The sequence below is a fragment of the Camelus ferus genome, chromosome 3, assembly GCF_009834535.1.
Source record: "Camelus ferus isolate YT-003-E chromosome 3, BCGSAC_Cfer_1.0, whole genome shotgun sequence".
In the NCBI taxonomy this organism is placed as follows: Eukaryota; Metazoa; Chordata; class Mammalia; order Artiodactyla; family Camelidae; genus Camelus; species Camelus ferus.
Window position 1 is genome coordinate 52,184,667 of NC_045698.1, and position 16,263 is coordinate 52,200,929.

The 16,263-nt window shown below is 45.1% G+C and overlaps 1 protein-coding gene across 6 annotated transcripts in view; it reads right to left on the reverse strand.

Annotated features, from left to right (window-relative positions):
• The window catches only part of LHFPL2 (LHFPL tetraspan subfamily member 2), a 153,243-nt gene that overhangs the window by 86,150 nt on the left and 50,830 nt on the right, over positions 1-16,263 (reverse strand). Inside the window, exon 3 of one of the 6 annotated variants that reach the window (XM_032474817.1) lies at positions 1,237-1,318. The exons of the other annotated variants lie outside the window; for them this stretch is intronic. The gene's annotated coding sequence lies outside the window, so the exon portion shown is untranslated. The remainder of the gene's footprint in view (positions 1-1,236; positions 1,319-16,263) is intronic. 6 annotated transcript variants of the gene reach the window in all.

A 16,263-nucleotide genomic window follows, 5' to 3' on the forward strand; every position in this document is an offset into this window, starting at 1 on the left:
CCATATCACCGCAAAGCTGTTCAAGGGTAAGTGTTTAAATATCTGGGTACAGCAGAATAGCCAACCAATGAGCCAGAAACAAGTCAGACTGAATGAGACTGCCATGCAACACAACAGGCGTGTGCATCAAAGCACCGCTACTGCTCTACACACATGGCCGGGACCAAGTTCATTCACGTAACTGTGAGCCCTGCGCCCACATTTAGTTATAAATCCACCAGGTCAGAAGCCCCTTGAGAAGGAAACAAACTGTGCTCACTCCGCTCTCACATCTGCACTTAGCACAGGCGTGGCACAGGGCAGACGTTTTATGAATGTTTACTGCGTAAACGAACGAATGATCGCATTAGGACAATTTCCCACAGATGGTCAGAAAAGGCAGGATATGCAGAAGAGAAAAATACTGGGTTAACAGGAAGGAGAAAATCATCAAGCAAAGGTGACAGCAAGAATTCCAGAATGAGGCGAAGGGGGACTCGGCAGACATGGAAGGAGCACGGGGTGGTGATTCCGCTGTCCTCGGGGGGTCCTCCAGTGGGTGTTTTTTCAAAATACCAGTGTCTGGACCAAGTTCTGTGACCTCCTTCTGTCCTGGAGTAGCCTTAGAAAGTGGACGTGGAGGAGGGTGACGGGGGTGGGACTGTGCACAATTCGAGGGCTTTTTAGGTCATTCTGAGGAGCCTTCCTCCAGGTGACAACTATTCTTAATGTTCCTGCTTGTCTTTTAAACTTGAACATGAAGGTGTGATCAGTTTGCAAGAGAGGAACAGTGGTGAATATCATCGGGCACCAGAAGTGAGTCAGCCTCATCAAACACCCCCACCTCTTGCTCGAGTAAAGGTCAGCAAGACCAGCAGACTCACGTCGTCACAGCGAGCAGGTGAGCACGCAGCCGGGGCGCACCGCGAGGGACCCGGACCGCGAGTGCTGGCGAGCCCTTTCTGTGTGACATTTCTCACCAGTCTGCGTTCCAAATCCGGGCATACACTTTAATAACAGACCAACGTTTCTGAAAATCAGATGCCAAGATGAAAACTCAAAGTAAAAAAGCCTACTCATTAAAAGGGTTTCCAAACAGGGTCATATGGACTCACGCAAGCCACGACATATATTCAACAAGTGGAGAGCCTGCTCCCAGCCGGGCCGTCAACGATAAAGCCCTTGGGGTCCAGGAACGAGCCCGTGTGACCTGGGCGCTGTTTCACACGGCCTTGCCTTCACACAGGTGAAGCTCACCGAGGGGCAGGGCTGCCACACCATCAAGACACGCCGACTCAGCATTTTGGAACTGCTTTTCCTTCAAAGGATTTGCAACTTCCTGAAAACACAGAAAAAAATCAGGGAAAAGGAGACTCTGCCTCCAAGCAAGGCCAGCTCTCGTGGTGAAATGGATAGTTGTTTTTGGAAGCCCAGCTTCCCTATCTAAAAATGTTTACCCTTTTCATTATCTCACATACTCATAAAAGCACTTATCTGTCCATTATTTTATCCAAACAAGATCTACTGGGCACTTGGGGAGGCATCCACCAGGGCCTGGGGAGGCCAAAAAAACAAGGCATCCTGCTTCTCAGGGAAGTATTTTCTCCCGTGGCACTGCTCAGCAGTCCTCTGCCCGGGTGCCCTCACATCACCCTCCATGACCCCAGCTGCAGGAAGGGCCTGGTAGCCATCGGTCACACCACAAGGCACATGGGTCACTGCTTCTCTCCCAGGTGCATTTGAACCTTAAGTTTAAGTCTTTGTAATCAAAGGCTCTGAGCTTAACTAAACCTTTGACATTAGTGAGCAGGTAACAGGATTTTAGCAACACAGAGCCAAAGGGGATCCTCAGTTACACCACAGAGAGCCCAGGAGGCTGGTGTCACCTGGGCAAGAGGGAGGACATCCTCGGAATGAAGGCCGGAGGAATGAGATCACTTCAAACACTGCTTGCAAGAGAACCGTATGACTGAGCTTTTACCACTTCTCAGGGAAAATATTACAAGAAATTCGTAGAAAATCAGTATCACAACAGAACAAAGGGTACAAGAACCTTTAATAAAATATTCTTACAAAGCTTATGATAGCACTAAATCTCACACAGTAACGTACCGTATAATTTACCAATAAAAATAGATCCTAGTACGCCTCGGCGTGGAGTCCTGGAATAAGGCCTGCTCACTCCAACCATGGCCCCACAGGGAAAACGGAAACACGGCCGCTGCCCTCCCAGGAGGGAGAGAATGAGGTGGGCACTGAACTCCTGACTTCTCCTCCAACAACTCTGCTTACCTGAGCACAGGAGTATGCACACCACAAAGAAACACAGTGTCTTAGGGTTAAAGAATAAAACCATTATACGTAAAAGAAATCTTAGCACTGAATCACTGTATTTATAGTCTTCCCAAGAAAACAAAGCGGGGTGGGGGGGGTTGCAGTGGAAACCTGCCGTGACAGATTAGAGAAAACGCAGGCAAGTACACCAAAACCAGAGTAACGCCAGCGCTGTGTGGAAGATGCCGGAGCTTTCCTGGAGTGTCCCCAGGGCACGTTCATCCCACTCCTAACAAGTGCTCAGACCCGGGGTGAGCCCAGCGCCCACACGCCCTCATCCAGGAGAGCCACAGCCCGTCCTGCTGCCCTCCCTCAACACAGCCCCATCCTCCTGCCCCTCCCTCCCTCCCTCAGGCTTTCAGGCATCACAGCCAGGCGCCTGTCCGGTGACATAACACGGCAGAGTCCTTTCTCAAAACACAGACATGACTGACCTTCTGGCCAAGAGGGCAGAGGCTTCTGCAACAGCTCTGAGAATTGGAACCTTGCTGAAGTTGCCTTTAAAGCCAGAAAAGGGCACAGGATAAGGGGTGTGTGGGGAAGGAACACTCTCAGAGGCGCAACTGGGAAGGGGAGGGAAGGGGAAAACCTAAGATTCTTTTTCCCATTTTTCCTTTCCCAAGGACAGCATTCAAGGTCAGATTAATGAATTTATCCTCTTAGAACACACCTTTCCAGCTCACCTGACCACTCCCCCACCAGTCACAGTGCTGTGCTCCCCTCCCTGGTGGCCTGCTTTGACCCCAAATCTGATGCTGTGCCCTCCAAACCTCAGTGTTCAGGCCCCAGGACATCTACCCATTTCTGTCTGCCTCTAGAACCTTCCCAAGTCCATACATGGAACTCTGTTCAAGACCCCACTCAACTGCCATCTTCCACGAAGCCATCTCCACGCTTACTCTTGCCTTTGCCCTCTTCCCAGCCCTCCCTTCTCTGAGCCCATGCAGACCTCTGGGCATGGCTCTGTCATACCCAGCACACTGGGTAATAATTGTTTGCTTGTCTGACTCCCTGGTCCAAGTGCATCCATCCATCTGCTGGCTAACATTTACAAATTGTGGTTTGGGCAATGTGACAATAATGGCCATGACTCAGTCCTTGACTAGGAAGGATGAGGCAGAGGGCGAGGCGGGCCCTTCTCCAGATCATACGTATTGATATGGTTTATCCCCTCACTTCATTCAGGTCTCTGTTCAAATGTCACCTCGCTCCCTGACCACCCTAGTGGAAGAGCACAACACACATCCTCTCGGTCTCCAGCACCACCTGCCATCCTTCCCCTGCTTTACTTCTCTCCATAGCTCTCACCACTAACAGACAGCCATCCACACAGAAGGAGGAATGGGTAGATATAAACGTGTCTAGATATACAGGTACAGACACAGATTTTTTTTTTTAAGTTAGTTATCTGTTCTCTAGAATGTAAGCTCCATTCAGGCAAGGCCTTTAATGTTTGGGTTTGTGCTGTAGAGACCCCTAACTCTGTCTTAGGTGAGACTTCTGTCTCAAGCTCTCAGTAAGGTGAGATCTCTGTCTTACCTGAGACAGAGTGAGTTCTCAGCATCAGTAGATGAATACGTGTGTAGGCAGATGATAATGTCTTGACCAAGGTAAGAAACTCAGGGAAGGGAAAGGAGATCAGTTGATGGTAGCCTCCATTTGCTCACTGAGGCTTTTTAAGTTTGAAGTACAGGTGGCCCTCTGCATTGGCAGGTTTTAGTCCAAGTCTGGTTGACTCTGCAGATGCAAAACCCGTGGATACAGAGGACCGACTATAACTGGTTGGGCAACCGGGGAGAGGGGATTCCAGCAGGCAAAAGGTCAGGAACTGAAGAAAGGAGTTTAGAGCAGACAACAGAGTTTAAGAAATTATCAGCAGATAGGAGGTGATTGAAGCCACAGTTAAGCATGAGACCACCCCAGAGGAAAGGCAAAGCTGGCTACTGTATAGTTTAAAAACATAACAGCATCTACCTCCTAGGGATGTGTACCAAAGGAGCTAATTGATCTCTTCAAGGCTCAGCCATATTACTCTAGAGAGCAGGTGCTCGAAAAATGCATACTGAATATATGAACACCTTTTAAGACAAAGACCAACCATTCTTAGCGCCATCTTACTCACAGCATTTTGCTACAGCACGGATTCAAGAATCATACCTTTACAAGAGGCTGTTTTTCCTGTGTAGGACTCTGAGTTACTCGAGTCTGATCAAAGATTAAGAGATACTCCAGGATTATCTACAGGGTAAAATAATGCTGTATAACATTTTATTATCCAGCGGTGGAAAGAAAACAGGCAGAAAACAGACACTAGAATGGTGTCTAGAAGGAAAAAGCTCCTTCCCACAAGGACAGTGGGCATGAGCCTCTACCCCAGCACAAGCACTGCAGTTACAGATTCAAACATCAATCCACAAGGAGAGAAGATTCCTGGCACAGACTGAAAAGCAGTGACAAATGTGGCATTTGAGCTAAACTCAAAAGATGAGTTAAATGTAAAGGTCCAATTTCAGGAGAGAAAAAAAATCACTGGTTGGCTTAGGTGGTTTGCTTTTAAGCTGGTGACTAACTGTAGCTGAACTAAAAATAGCCACCCAGAGTCAGGGATGGGGAAACAGACATCACCGGGGGTGTGCCATTCAGAAGAGTGAGTCAAGGAGGCGAAGGAAGGCCCAACACCAGCACCCTGTACGGCGGAAGTCGCTGGGTTAAGCGCCAGCTGTAAGTGCTGCTCAGAGGGTGTCTCAGCGCAGCGGGGGCGTCGCTGGTGGGGCAGGGGAGGAAGGGGGCAGAGTGTCTTCCCAGCTACAACTACAGGGTCTCTGCTTTTATCTTTTTTTTTCTATATTAAAGTTCCACTTAAAATGTCGTTTGCTGAAAGCACTCACTGTTAAACACTTTGGAAGCCACTGACCTGGAGCAAATTAATTCTGGGGCTAAAAATCAACAGAAGTCTTTATACCCATTTTCACAACTGGCTCAACAGCACAGTGATCACTGTGGGGGTTGGTTGGTGCAGAGATGAACAGGCCCGTAAGTTTTATAATTCTGTAATGTTCATAATGAAAACGAATACTTTTCTCAAAAAAGTGTTAAAAATACTTTAGTTCAGGTGATTTGTCTTTCCTATCTTTCATAGAAAACAAATTAAGTTGCTTCCCAGGGCAAACATTAAGTCATACTGAGGCCTCATACGTTACTGCATTTAGGCTAAGAAACAAGAGAAAATGTTCCGTGTTTAATTAGTACTAAAAATTTATTCCTACAGAACCATTCTCTGGGGGAACTGTGCGCACTGGAATATTTTTTTCCAAACAACTTTCTTAAGATTCCTGTACGCTATCCTTTTCCACGTGAAAATGGAGTGTTTCAAATTTTAACTACAAAATGGTGTTTCAATGACGAAATAAGAACTACAGAGAACAATGAGCTTTCATAAGTTAAAACTGAAGCCGATTCCTCTTCTAACGCCAGCCTTTCTCCCAATCCCAAAGAGGAGGAGGGTTCATGCCTATCAAGAACTATCTGGCTTAATTTCAATGATCTCCAGCCCAATTCAGCCTTGGAAGCTCTGTCTTCAGACTGGAGACCCCCAAGCAGCAGGCACTTGACCCTGGCTCACAGGAGTATTCCAGGTTTCCCTCACAGCTGTTAGAGGTGTAGACAGGGTGCCCCCCATCCACCTAGATGAGATGCCAAGCCCCTGGCTACCAGGACTAAAGGCCCTGCTAAGTCCCAGGAGGAAAAGCTGAGCTGGAATATTCTTCCAGACTGTCTAACCCTGCCTGTGACCCATGGCACACATGTGAGAAGCAGTTGGTCAGGGTTAAAAGTACAGTCTGGCCACAGAGCCCCACCCAGTTAACTGGCCCACAGAACGACTGAACCCTGACCTTGGCCTCACCATCCCCATTCTTTAACTAAATGTGTTAACTGGCTGCAGATTCTTGAACTATCCCTCAGATGCATTTCCCAACACACACACACATAAAATGATAGAACATAATTTTCTCTACTGAGGAAATTCTATTTTATTTATTAATAGCTAACCACTTACCAGCAAATGTGACCACAATCAATAGTAAACAACAACCCACAACTGTTGCTGTTAAATCCCTTTCTCCATAAGACCTGCCTGCATTGGAGGATGCTGCATTGAAATCTCCAGAAAACATTTTGCTCAGAGGTAATTCCGCAGATGCGTCCGTGTTGGCTCCTGAGCTTTCATCGGCACGCTAGAAAAGGGCGAGTCCTCCCCTAGCCAGGCCTCCGCTCTCCCCATGAGTATTCCTCAGGCACAAACACTTCACCGCCCCAAAGCTCTCTGTGGAGGGCCCAGAACTGCTGACTGTTAGGGCGGGAAGGACCTCAGAGATGATCTGATACAAAGCCATCATTTTTTTCAAAGAGTAGACTCAAGTCCAGAGAAGTGAAGTGACAAAAAGTCTTGGAAGCAAACTGGGCAGTCCCTCCTAATCCTGTGGTCATGCCAGGGAATTAAAACCCAGGTTGCTGGGGTCCCAGGCTCTCAGATGAGCCTCAGGAACTATGAGGCTGGAGGGGGCAGAGGGGCAACCCCCAAAACAGCTGCAGTTTATCTGTTTCGTATATTAAACACAAGATTTCATTGGAAAGAAAGGGTTTCACTGTAAATAAACAAACATCTTGAAAACCACCACATGGCAGAACTAACTTCAAATAAAAGGAAACTTAAAAGAGAGAAGGAACTAAAAACATAAGAGTCTTACTTTAATGAATGTGTCCTTTTTAAAATGGAACAAGGAAAGAAAACAGCACTAAAACCAAATGTTATAGCTTAGAGTTCACTCTTTTATTTCTGCCTGCCCAGGACAATAAAACAAACAAACAAAAAAGACAAAGGGAAGAAAAACAAAGAGAAGATAATACTTTTTAGTTTCTAGGTCCCTGGGACTGTCTTAAATCCATATTGTATTAACTGGACAATTTCAAGAAACAGAGTCACAGAGGACATTAACCTAACTGAAATTCTTAAGATAAATCTTTACTAAAAATAATGGAAGAAGGGTTTTCATAAGCTACTGGTACACACACACACACGCCTCCCAATTTTACCTTTGGTTTTCCTGTCTGCTGAGCACATTTAACAGCTTACACTTTCCCTCATTTCTAAAAGCAAATTCTTACAGATGCTCACAAGCCCATGGACAGTGTCTCTTTAAGGTCAGCAGCGAGAAGGGAAGCTGGTTTGACACTATGTAGTAGGTGAGAGCTGGACACAGTCTGCAGAAGGAGACGGCCCCGGGGACACTAGGAATTCAAACAAGTCACCAAGAACTATGCTCACTGTGGTCTGGCATTCCACAAAGAATCTTTCCTTTGACTTTTTAATTTTTGTCATTCTAGACTCACACTGAAGCCAGATGACTTTAAAATCCTGTTTCAGACAATCTTCTTAACTTTTTAAAGTTAATAGCTACCAATGACATTGAACCAACCAACCTCTTCGCATTTTATAGACCATTTAAAGCAGCCAGCTTGGCCATTCAGTAATGCAACAGTTCTTCACAGGAAGTGCCCTCAAGGTAAGTACTGTTCTTCAGGGAGTTTGTTAACACGCTCAGTCAAGTCAGCTCTGTCAAAGCCAAGTGTCCCCTCAGCACCATCCCCTGAAAAGATCGAATGTCATTTCTAAAAGAACAACTCCTTACTTCCTCCCTCCTACTCACTCCCAAATTTCCACAAGCAACATTAGCATCCAATGCAAATGAAGGGCACAGTCATTTCAGGGCATGGAGAAGTCAACACATGTTTAAGACGTCAAAAGATAATGTAACAAAGTGCTCATTTTCCTTATGCTCTAAGGATATATGACTATTAATATGAGTTGTTTCTTAAACTTGGAACACTGCAAGATGTCATCTTGGTTAGCCTCCAAACAAACTTACTGAAGTGACCTAAGTTTCACGTTCTACTTTTGAAGATCTCCAGGACAGATATTCCACAATCTCCATTTGTAGGCTGACTTGTGGTTTAATTTCCTTCAGAGTCAAAGGGGACTATTTCTCTCAACTTTTTTAAAAAAGTTAAATGAGAGCTAAACTCTTGCTGAAGATGTCATCTGAACTCTGAAACTAACAAATGGAACAACACAAAAGTGGACAAGAACTCTGCTCTATGCTTAACCACAGACACAGGAAATGTGCCCGGCGTACTAAGTCACACTGTTCTCTCTTCCCAGATGAGTCTGCATGCACCATGGCTGTCTGCATTCACAACCCAGATTCACAAATTTAAGATACGACTCCACAGCTTCTAGAAAGGAGGCGACTAATCTGCAACGAAGATGTATTTCCTAGCCACTGGGGGAAGTCATCCCCAGGCTCTCCACACTTTCCAAATGAGAAGAAATTTTGGTTTTGGATGTCCTTTTCCTTTTCTGTTTTCCTAAGAGTCCCTTGAGCAATATCATACTCAGGTTTTCTACATTTTTTTAAGGTGAACTTTCCACTGAGCTACACTCCTTGAAACAGGTCTTCTGGAGAATTTCGCCTTGGCCTCCTGGAATTTTTCAATGAAACTCAAAAGAGATGTTTACCTGACCTCAGATGTTATCCTAATGAAAGCTCTGTTTCTAATTCCTTGAACTCTTCTCTCTGTCTTTTCTTGTCATGCCCCCGGGAAAGAAAGACAAGTACAGATGTTGGCTTGACCTCAGCTGGCAAACACCAAGATTATCCATTTCTAATAGCTTCTCAAGAACTCGGACAGCATCACAAAGACGTCAATTATGTTCCCGTTTCTGGCATGGCCGTCTGCACTTCACCTTTTGAGAAGATCAACGTAAAGACAGGAAATGCCAGCATGTTATCTTTGTGACAAAAACGAGATGTCAATCACAGGAAGAATAAAAGGATTATTACTGGATTTTTCAAAAGCAATGAGAAAGCAGAAAAAACTATGACCTAAGGGACAGAGAGAAAGAGGAGTGAGACCATGTTTTGCCAACTCAAGAGTCCACATGAGGCTGAGTTCAGGCTCTCTGGCAGGGGGCATTCAGAGATCTTTGGAACTGAGCACCTACAATCAGGCTGTAGTTGATAATTTCCTTTTCGTGCAAGAGGGAAGGTTCCTTGTGTGGAGGTTTTGGCAATTCCGTTTCAAGTAGTCACATTTACCCCTACCGGAGAATGGCCTGAGTCATACATATTTCAGGGGCTTCTTCCTCCACCTGGGGACAGGCACTTAGTCTACTAACAGATCAATGGGTGAGATAAATGGCTTCACTTTACTGCCAGTTTTCTCTGGGCAGTGTCTCCCAGGAATCAGTACAAGGCTTCCGACACGACTCCACTCGGGCCCACACCCTCGGCTCCCAGCACTACGCGTGCTCTTAGCCACATACATGTCTTGGAACAAGGAAACTAACACAAGATCCATCAACAATGTGCGTGAGCATGTGGGGCTCAGGGGCGCCAAGTCCAGCTCCCTGCTGCCCAGAAGCTACAATTCAGGAGCAGGGAGATTATGCTTTTCCATAAATAGCTGGGTTTCAAGTGACCCTTCTGAGAAGGTACACCAGGTATAATACTGAAGGTTAACTCAAATCTCAGTCCAAAAGTGTAGTTTATTTCCTCTACCTTTTTGAATCTGACTCTGCTTAAAAAAAGAGAGAGAGAGGGAGATGAAAACTGCCCTCAAACAAAGCAAAAAGGCCCTCACATGGCCTACGAAGGGCTCCAAGTTCAGTGATCTTGCCATTTGTTACAGTCTGGCCATCTCCCTGCACTGTGGGTCAAAGCATTCACCTCTGGAGCCGTGGTCAGAATATCTGCAGATTTCAGGACCGAGCCAAGCAGAAAGACGCATCTGACAAAGTGCCCGTGGTGGTGTGTAATTTACACTTGCTGACTGAGGGGGCTGACTGACTTGTAGGACTCTTGAAATACCTCTCCTGCAATCTCATTTGACACTTGCATTTATAGTCCAGCTCAGTACATCTACCCGAGGATTTAACAGGGTTCTTCAGCTGAAGAAGAAACCACGCAAGTCACTGGAGCTTCCTCATCCACAAGAATCAGAAGGACGAAGTCTGAGGAATGTGATGGTACAGGAACTGATTTGATTAGCAGTACAGCTAAATGAGCAGGCAAATAAATAAATAAATACAGGTTTTCAACTTTTTTGTTTATCCTCATCCAGCTCGCTCAGACTGGCTCCTTCTTTAACCCTGGGCCACTCGGCACAAATAGGAGCCCTGCAATTAAAAATAAGGGAACTGAATTTGTCCCTGTTTCATTCAAATTGTCATTGGTTAAGTTAGTATCAATGGCTTCGTTTCTTGTTTTTTGAAAGGAGTGACAGTTTTCTTCCAGATAGTAAATAAGGGACCTTCAGTCTTAGTTTACATTGAAACTATCTGGCGTATATGAGGGTTCTGAGCTCTCGGCAAGAGGCTGATCAGTAGGACCTCGTGAAAGGAGACAGAATTGTAAACTCAGAAAGATTTCAGTTGGGGAGGGGAGGAGCTAACCATTTAGGATTTTCAGAAAATTCAGATTAACAGTGAAAAAGCTGGAACAGAGTCTCCTATAGTCCTTCAATTTCCCATAAGTAAATAAGGAAGAAAAGACAATCAGGATGAAAAATTTCTCAAGAAAGGTTAAGGAAAAGAGCAATAACATGTGCTGGAAAGCACCTCTCACTGACAATGAAAATGAAGGAAGCAGTGTGACATCAGCTTTTAGGTCCTTCTGTTGGCCTGTCGCTACCTGTTTCTAGGAAATGAGGCAAGATGATCCTGGCCCACTCCCAGGATCCCAAGTGATGCAGAGGGACACAAAGCATTTGGTTCTGTTTGGGACAAAAATGCTCCATAAATCTTTAAAGGTTGAATTAAAAGATTAGCTCTGGACAGAGACTGTAAGTACCACTGGCCTTAGGAAGGTGTGAGGGTCACATGAACCAGAGGCCCAGCTGTCTCCACTGTTTGATGAGGTATAAGGATCTTGAAAGTTTGAACTCGGGTATGTGAAATGAATAGGAAACAGATGATGAGAGAGGTTCAAAAGCTGTCATCCCGGGAAACCAGCCCCCAGGAAGCTACTGTGGGTGTGTGCAGCATGGGAGGGACAAGAGTGGATGTTCAGCACGGAAACATCCCAGCCATGCAATCCATGGAGACAGAACCCTCCACAGCTAAAACCTCAAGGGCACTGAAAACCGCAGCAGTAACAACAGTCCTCCTCTTCCTCCCCCTCATCGTGTGTGGACTGAGACCCTGCATTTATCTCCATGGAACACGGACAACAGTTAGATGAGACAGGCTCTGAACTCCATGTTACAGGGGGGCCTGAGGTCACACAGCTCACAGGTAGCACAAACCCTTCTCACACTCCCTCCCAGTGGTCTCAAAGGCCATGCACTGTCAGAGCTTAATGTGGAAGGGATGACAAGGCCAGTTTTATACAGTGCTTGGGCCTCTCTAAAGGACTTGGGGAGGAGGAATGGTGTCGACTCCAGAGGTCTAATTCTTAGGTTTAAGTACCAGCTTCACCATTTGCAGTTTGGGGACATCACCACCACGGGTGGTCAAAAACTGTCCACGTTAGTCTGCTCTCCCAGGGGCAAGTTACTCAGACCTCCAAGAGCTTATTGCCTCATCTCTAACACGGGCTCACCATGGTGCTACCTCTCTGGGCAGCTGTGAGGATTGAGTGAGAGGCTTCCACGATGATGACGCAGTAGGCGAGGACTGGGGGTTGTCACTTCACATCGTCCCACTTGAGCTCCACGCCACCTCATCTGCAGAGGAGTGCGCCTCCGCCTGGTTTTGCAGAGGCACCGGGCGTGGTACAGAAGCAGTGTCTGAATGCAGTTCCGGCAGTAAGTGAACCCCACAATCGGAGCCAGCACAGAACCGGCAGGCCCCAGGCTCTCAGTCACTACCAAACAGTAACACGCTCGGCAGCTGAGCCTGCAAAGAGGACCCCCACTCAGCATGTGTAAGTGTCCCACAAGTGACCCCATCCACGCAAGCCCCACCCACACCCTCTCCGGGTCCTCTCCCCCACAGAGCAGGTACATACATTTAATAAAACAACAGCAGAAACTTCCAGATTTTATACGGAAAATAAAGCTGACCCCAAAGTCCTGTTGCACCCTTACCTTAGGGTTCTCTGCTTATTAATATAAGCTGTGTTTTCCAGTAAATGTTATTCGAAAAGCTCTAGAAAAGGGCATTCCAATATAACAAGAACCAGAATATCCTTTTTATATATACTTAGATTTGGAATATCCTTTTTCATTGTTTTTGCCTAATAAACACTTAACTAGATTTTTAAACTCAGTAAGCTCACTTTTTTTATTGAAGGTGGGGAGAAACCTAGTAGCTATGGCTTGAAAAGAACTGTTAGATTATTATAATTACACCTATCCTTTCAATCTTGTCCTTCATTACTAGTAACAAAATGAAAGTATTTCGTACAGTCATTAAAGTTCTTACCATATAAACTGTGACAAACAGGTATTAAACAAGGCAAGCCTGAATGCTGTGAACTTTGCTAACAATGTCAAAATGGCTGTTGCCCAGCCAATTAAAGTTGGCCAGAGACTCACTTTCTCCACAGTCCACCTGCTGGCATGGTTGATGCTTGTTGACAAAGAAACCAATTCGAGTCTTCTTACTAAATAGGACGACAATGTCAGGCACTGTGCACGAACTGTCCTGGAAGGACTTCACCACTTGTAAGGGCCTGGGGGCCAAGAATGAATGATACAACAGGAAAAGACCACCAGAAAATCGTGAAACCTCCAATCTCAGCATCCCCCACCTCCTGGACAGAGGGACTCAGATCTGAATCCTGAATACTCTACGTCCACATGAAAGCCATTATGAGTAACTGTGCTTGAAACTGAACTCCACATCTGCTCTTCTGCAGCCTTTGGAAATCTTATGAATTTCCCTGACAACTGTTTGCAAAGGCCATAATCACAGGCATCTGTAACTGGATCCCCAGCTACAGGGCAAAACACCACATAATTCCAAGAGGCTTTTGGTCCAACCTTATTTGGTTTCTTGTCTCTCTTGCTTTCTCTAAAATTGCGCTGAGCCTTCAATTTGCAGAGAGCGTGATTAGCATTGGAAGAAGGCGGCCCAGGTCTTCCGTATCATCCTCACCACACATGCCAAAGCAAATCCTTATCATCTCCCTTCTGGCTGTAGCAGGAGGCGATTTGGACTAACAACAAGTGAGGGTCCCTGTGCCAGTTACATTCCTCCCTTGTGGCTTCAGAATCCTGGAAAAAGGCATGAGGAGGCACCTTGGCTCCAAATGGACCAGAAGACAGATGCACTGGTACTTCCCCAGCTCTTCACCTGGATTGCTTTGAAGCTGTGTGGCTCTGGGCCTGAGCTGCCCTTTCTAATTACAGTTGGCCACTGACATGACAAGTGATCTTAAACAATGCAATTAACCCCCCTGAGTCTAATCCATATTTAAAAAATTTAACACCATCCACTTACTAAAAGGATTCCTGTACTGTTCTGTCTTTTACTCTATAAACACTCACAAGACTTGAGCGGAAAAAGTTCTTGCACCAATTCAGCCACATACGGATTCAGTAACCCTGGGCAAGCCATCTCCCGTCTGGGAACCTCAGTTTTCTAATCCAATTTCTAGTCATCCCTATTTTTTCTTATGAGGAATAAATGTAACAAGGTACACAGAAGGGTTCCTCAAAGGATGAATCATATTATTACTGTCATTCTCATTATCCTCTTTGGAAGCTCCATTCTGACAGGTAAGTGCGCTGGAGCCAGACTGGCAGCGTTAACTCAAGTTACATAACGTCTCTAACCTCGATTTTCTCCTCTGTAAAGTGGGGATGAAATAACAGCCCCTCACTCTGAATTACTGAGACAATTAAGTGAGGAAACGTGAAGAAAGCACTGAGAATAGTGCAGGAACAATAAATGCTACCCAATATTAGCCACGCTCATTATCCCATCATTAGCCCTGCTTTCTTTCTTGTTTTCATCAGGCAACGTTCAAAATAAAACACCTTTTTCGAGGCCTTCAACTTCAGCATGCTAATGAAAGAGGAGGGACTCATACTGATGGTTCCGTAACCCACCTCATTCAATGCCACCAACCAATATGTGCCGCATATCTCATTATCACCTTTCATGTGACATTCAGAAAGGTCAAGCGGCTATGAGCAGGCAGTCAAGATTCAAAGTCAGACCTGAATAGCCCAGATTATGCTTCCCATTGCATTGTTTCCATTTAGATATGAAGTGGGAGAGTAATCAAGGTTTCCCTAAAAAAATCAGAAAGTCATTTGATTTATATGATACAGTGTGGTTCAAAGGTTATTGTGAAAAACAGCTTTAGATTTGGACTTAGGTGGTCAAGGTTTAGCTCAAATGGTACCTAGTCTTGACTTCCCTCCCCTGCAGTGAGTGGTGCGTGGTGAGCAGACACTTCTGTGGCACAGCCCAGCCTGTGTGGACTCCGGGCAGCACCTGTCACCTAGCAGCATACCTCCAACAGACCACGGGTGGGTTCACCTCATGTGCCCAAGGCCCCACCTGACCCCAGCCCGGCGCAGGGCACAATGCTGTTAGCAGAGTGAGTGCATGAATCCTGGCTATCCACATAGTTCCTGCTGCATCAAAGACTGAATTACTTGACAGTTATGAGACAATCTGACAATTAAAGGTGCCAGATTTAAACCTGGCCCCTGCAGAGCATCACTGCAGAAGATCACCTTGGTAGTATGCACGGTCACACCTCACGGAGAGTGTTTCCTAAGTCCATGTAATTAGAAAGACATCTAAACAAAACACATTTTACCTTTATCAAACATGACTTGTGTCTGCCGTGAAATGCTCTAGCATCACTATACAAATGCACACACTTCGCACAGATGGCTGCACTATGCCGAGCGCCACCGTTTTGGGGGGTTGGGGTCGGGGGTAGTCCAGGAAGACTCGGTCAGTAATGACAAACAATTGGGCAATACTTTTAAAAGTATGTTGTAATGAAAGGTTACCTTTGGATCATTGTATTTCCTTTTTACAAGTACCTAGCCAGAGAGCAGATACAAACTTAGGTAAAGACACTAATTGATTATGTAAGTAAAACAAAATCCAAGTTCTTTATAATGTACTTAAAGCCTCAAAGTCAATTTATCTTGCCTCTTGATTTTTATCTTTACAAACTATATTGAATTCATTTTTTCCTTCTCCCTTTATACATTTTTACAACTAATGAATACTGCAAACAAAGTTTCTATTTGAAGAAAGTTTGGAGAGTGTTATTTAACTCCCCCTACCTCTGCTAGTCTTCAATTAGATCTTCCTCCTGGAAAGGTTGAGAATCAAAGAGACATACAATAGCCTCTTGAAATTTAAATGAAAAATTGCCGGACAATTTTTTTTAAAACCTCTATAATGCTTACTCTTGGACTTAATAAAGATAAATATACTTTAGTCACAAAGAAAATTTTATATGAAATAAGTTTACACTTCATTAAACACTCAAACAAAACCAAGAAATAGTTAAATTCATGTTGGAACATTTAGTCTTACCAACATTATCTAGTAAGTAAGGTCATAATATCTCCAGGAGAATTTGATACAAACAGAGAACGCAGATCATGACTTCTGCCACCACAGGCTTATAGCTAAGGATGTTTCCTATTCTCTTAAGCTTTTGAACTATTTTGGGATCTTTGACCCGTTACACCTGGGGGTTTGTGACATTTCTATGTACTAGTAAAAATTAACCAAGTGCTTCTTGGTGCTAACCTAGTGGCACATTTAATGCGCTAGTTTGTGGTGGAAGAGGGAAATATCATTGACTAATACTCATCAAGCCACCTCATACAGTCCGTGTCCGCACTGAAAGACACTCTACAGAAGTCAGACACCCATGCTTAGTATGTATGTCTAAGTGGACATAACCC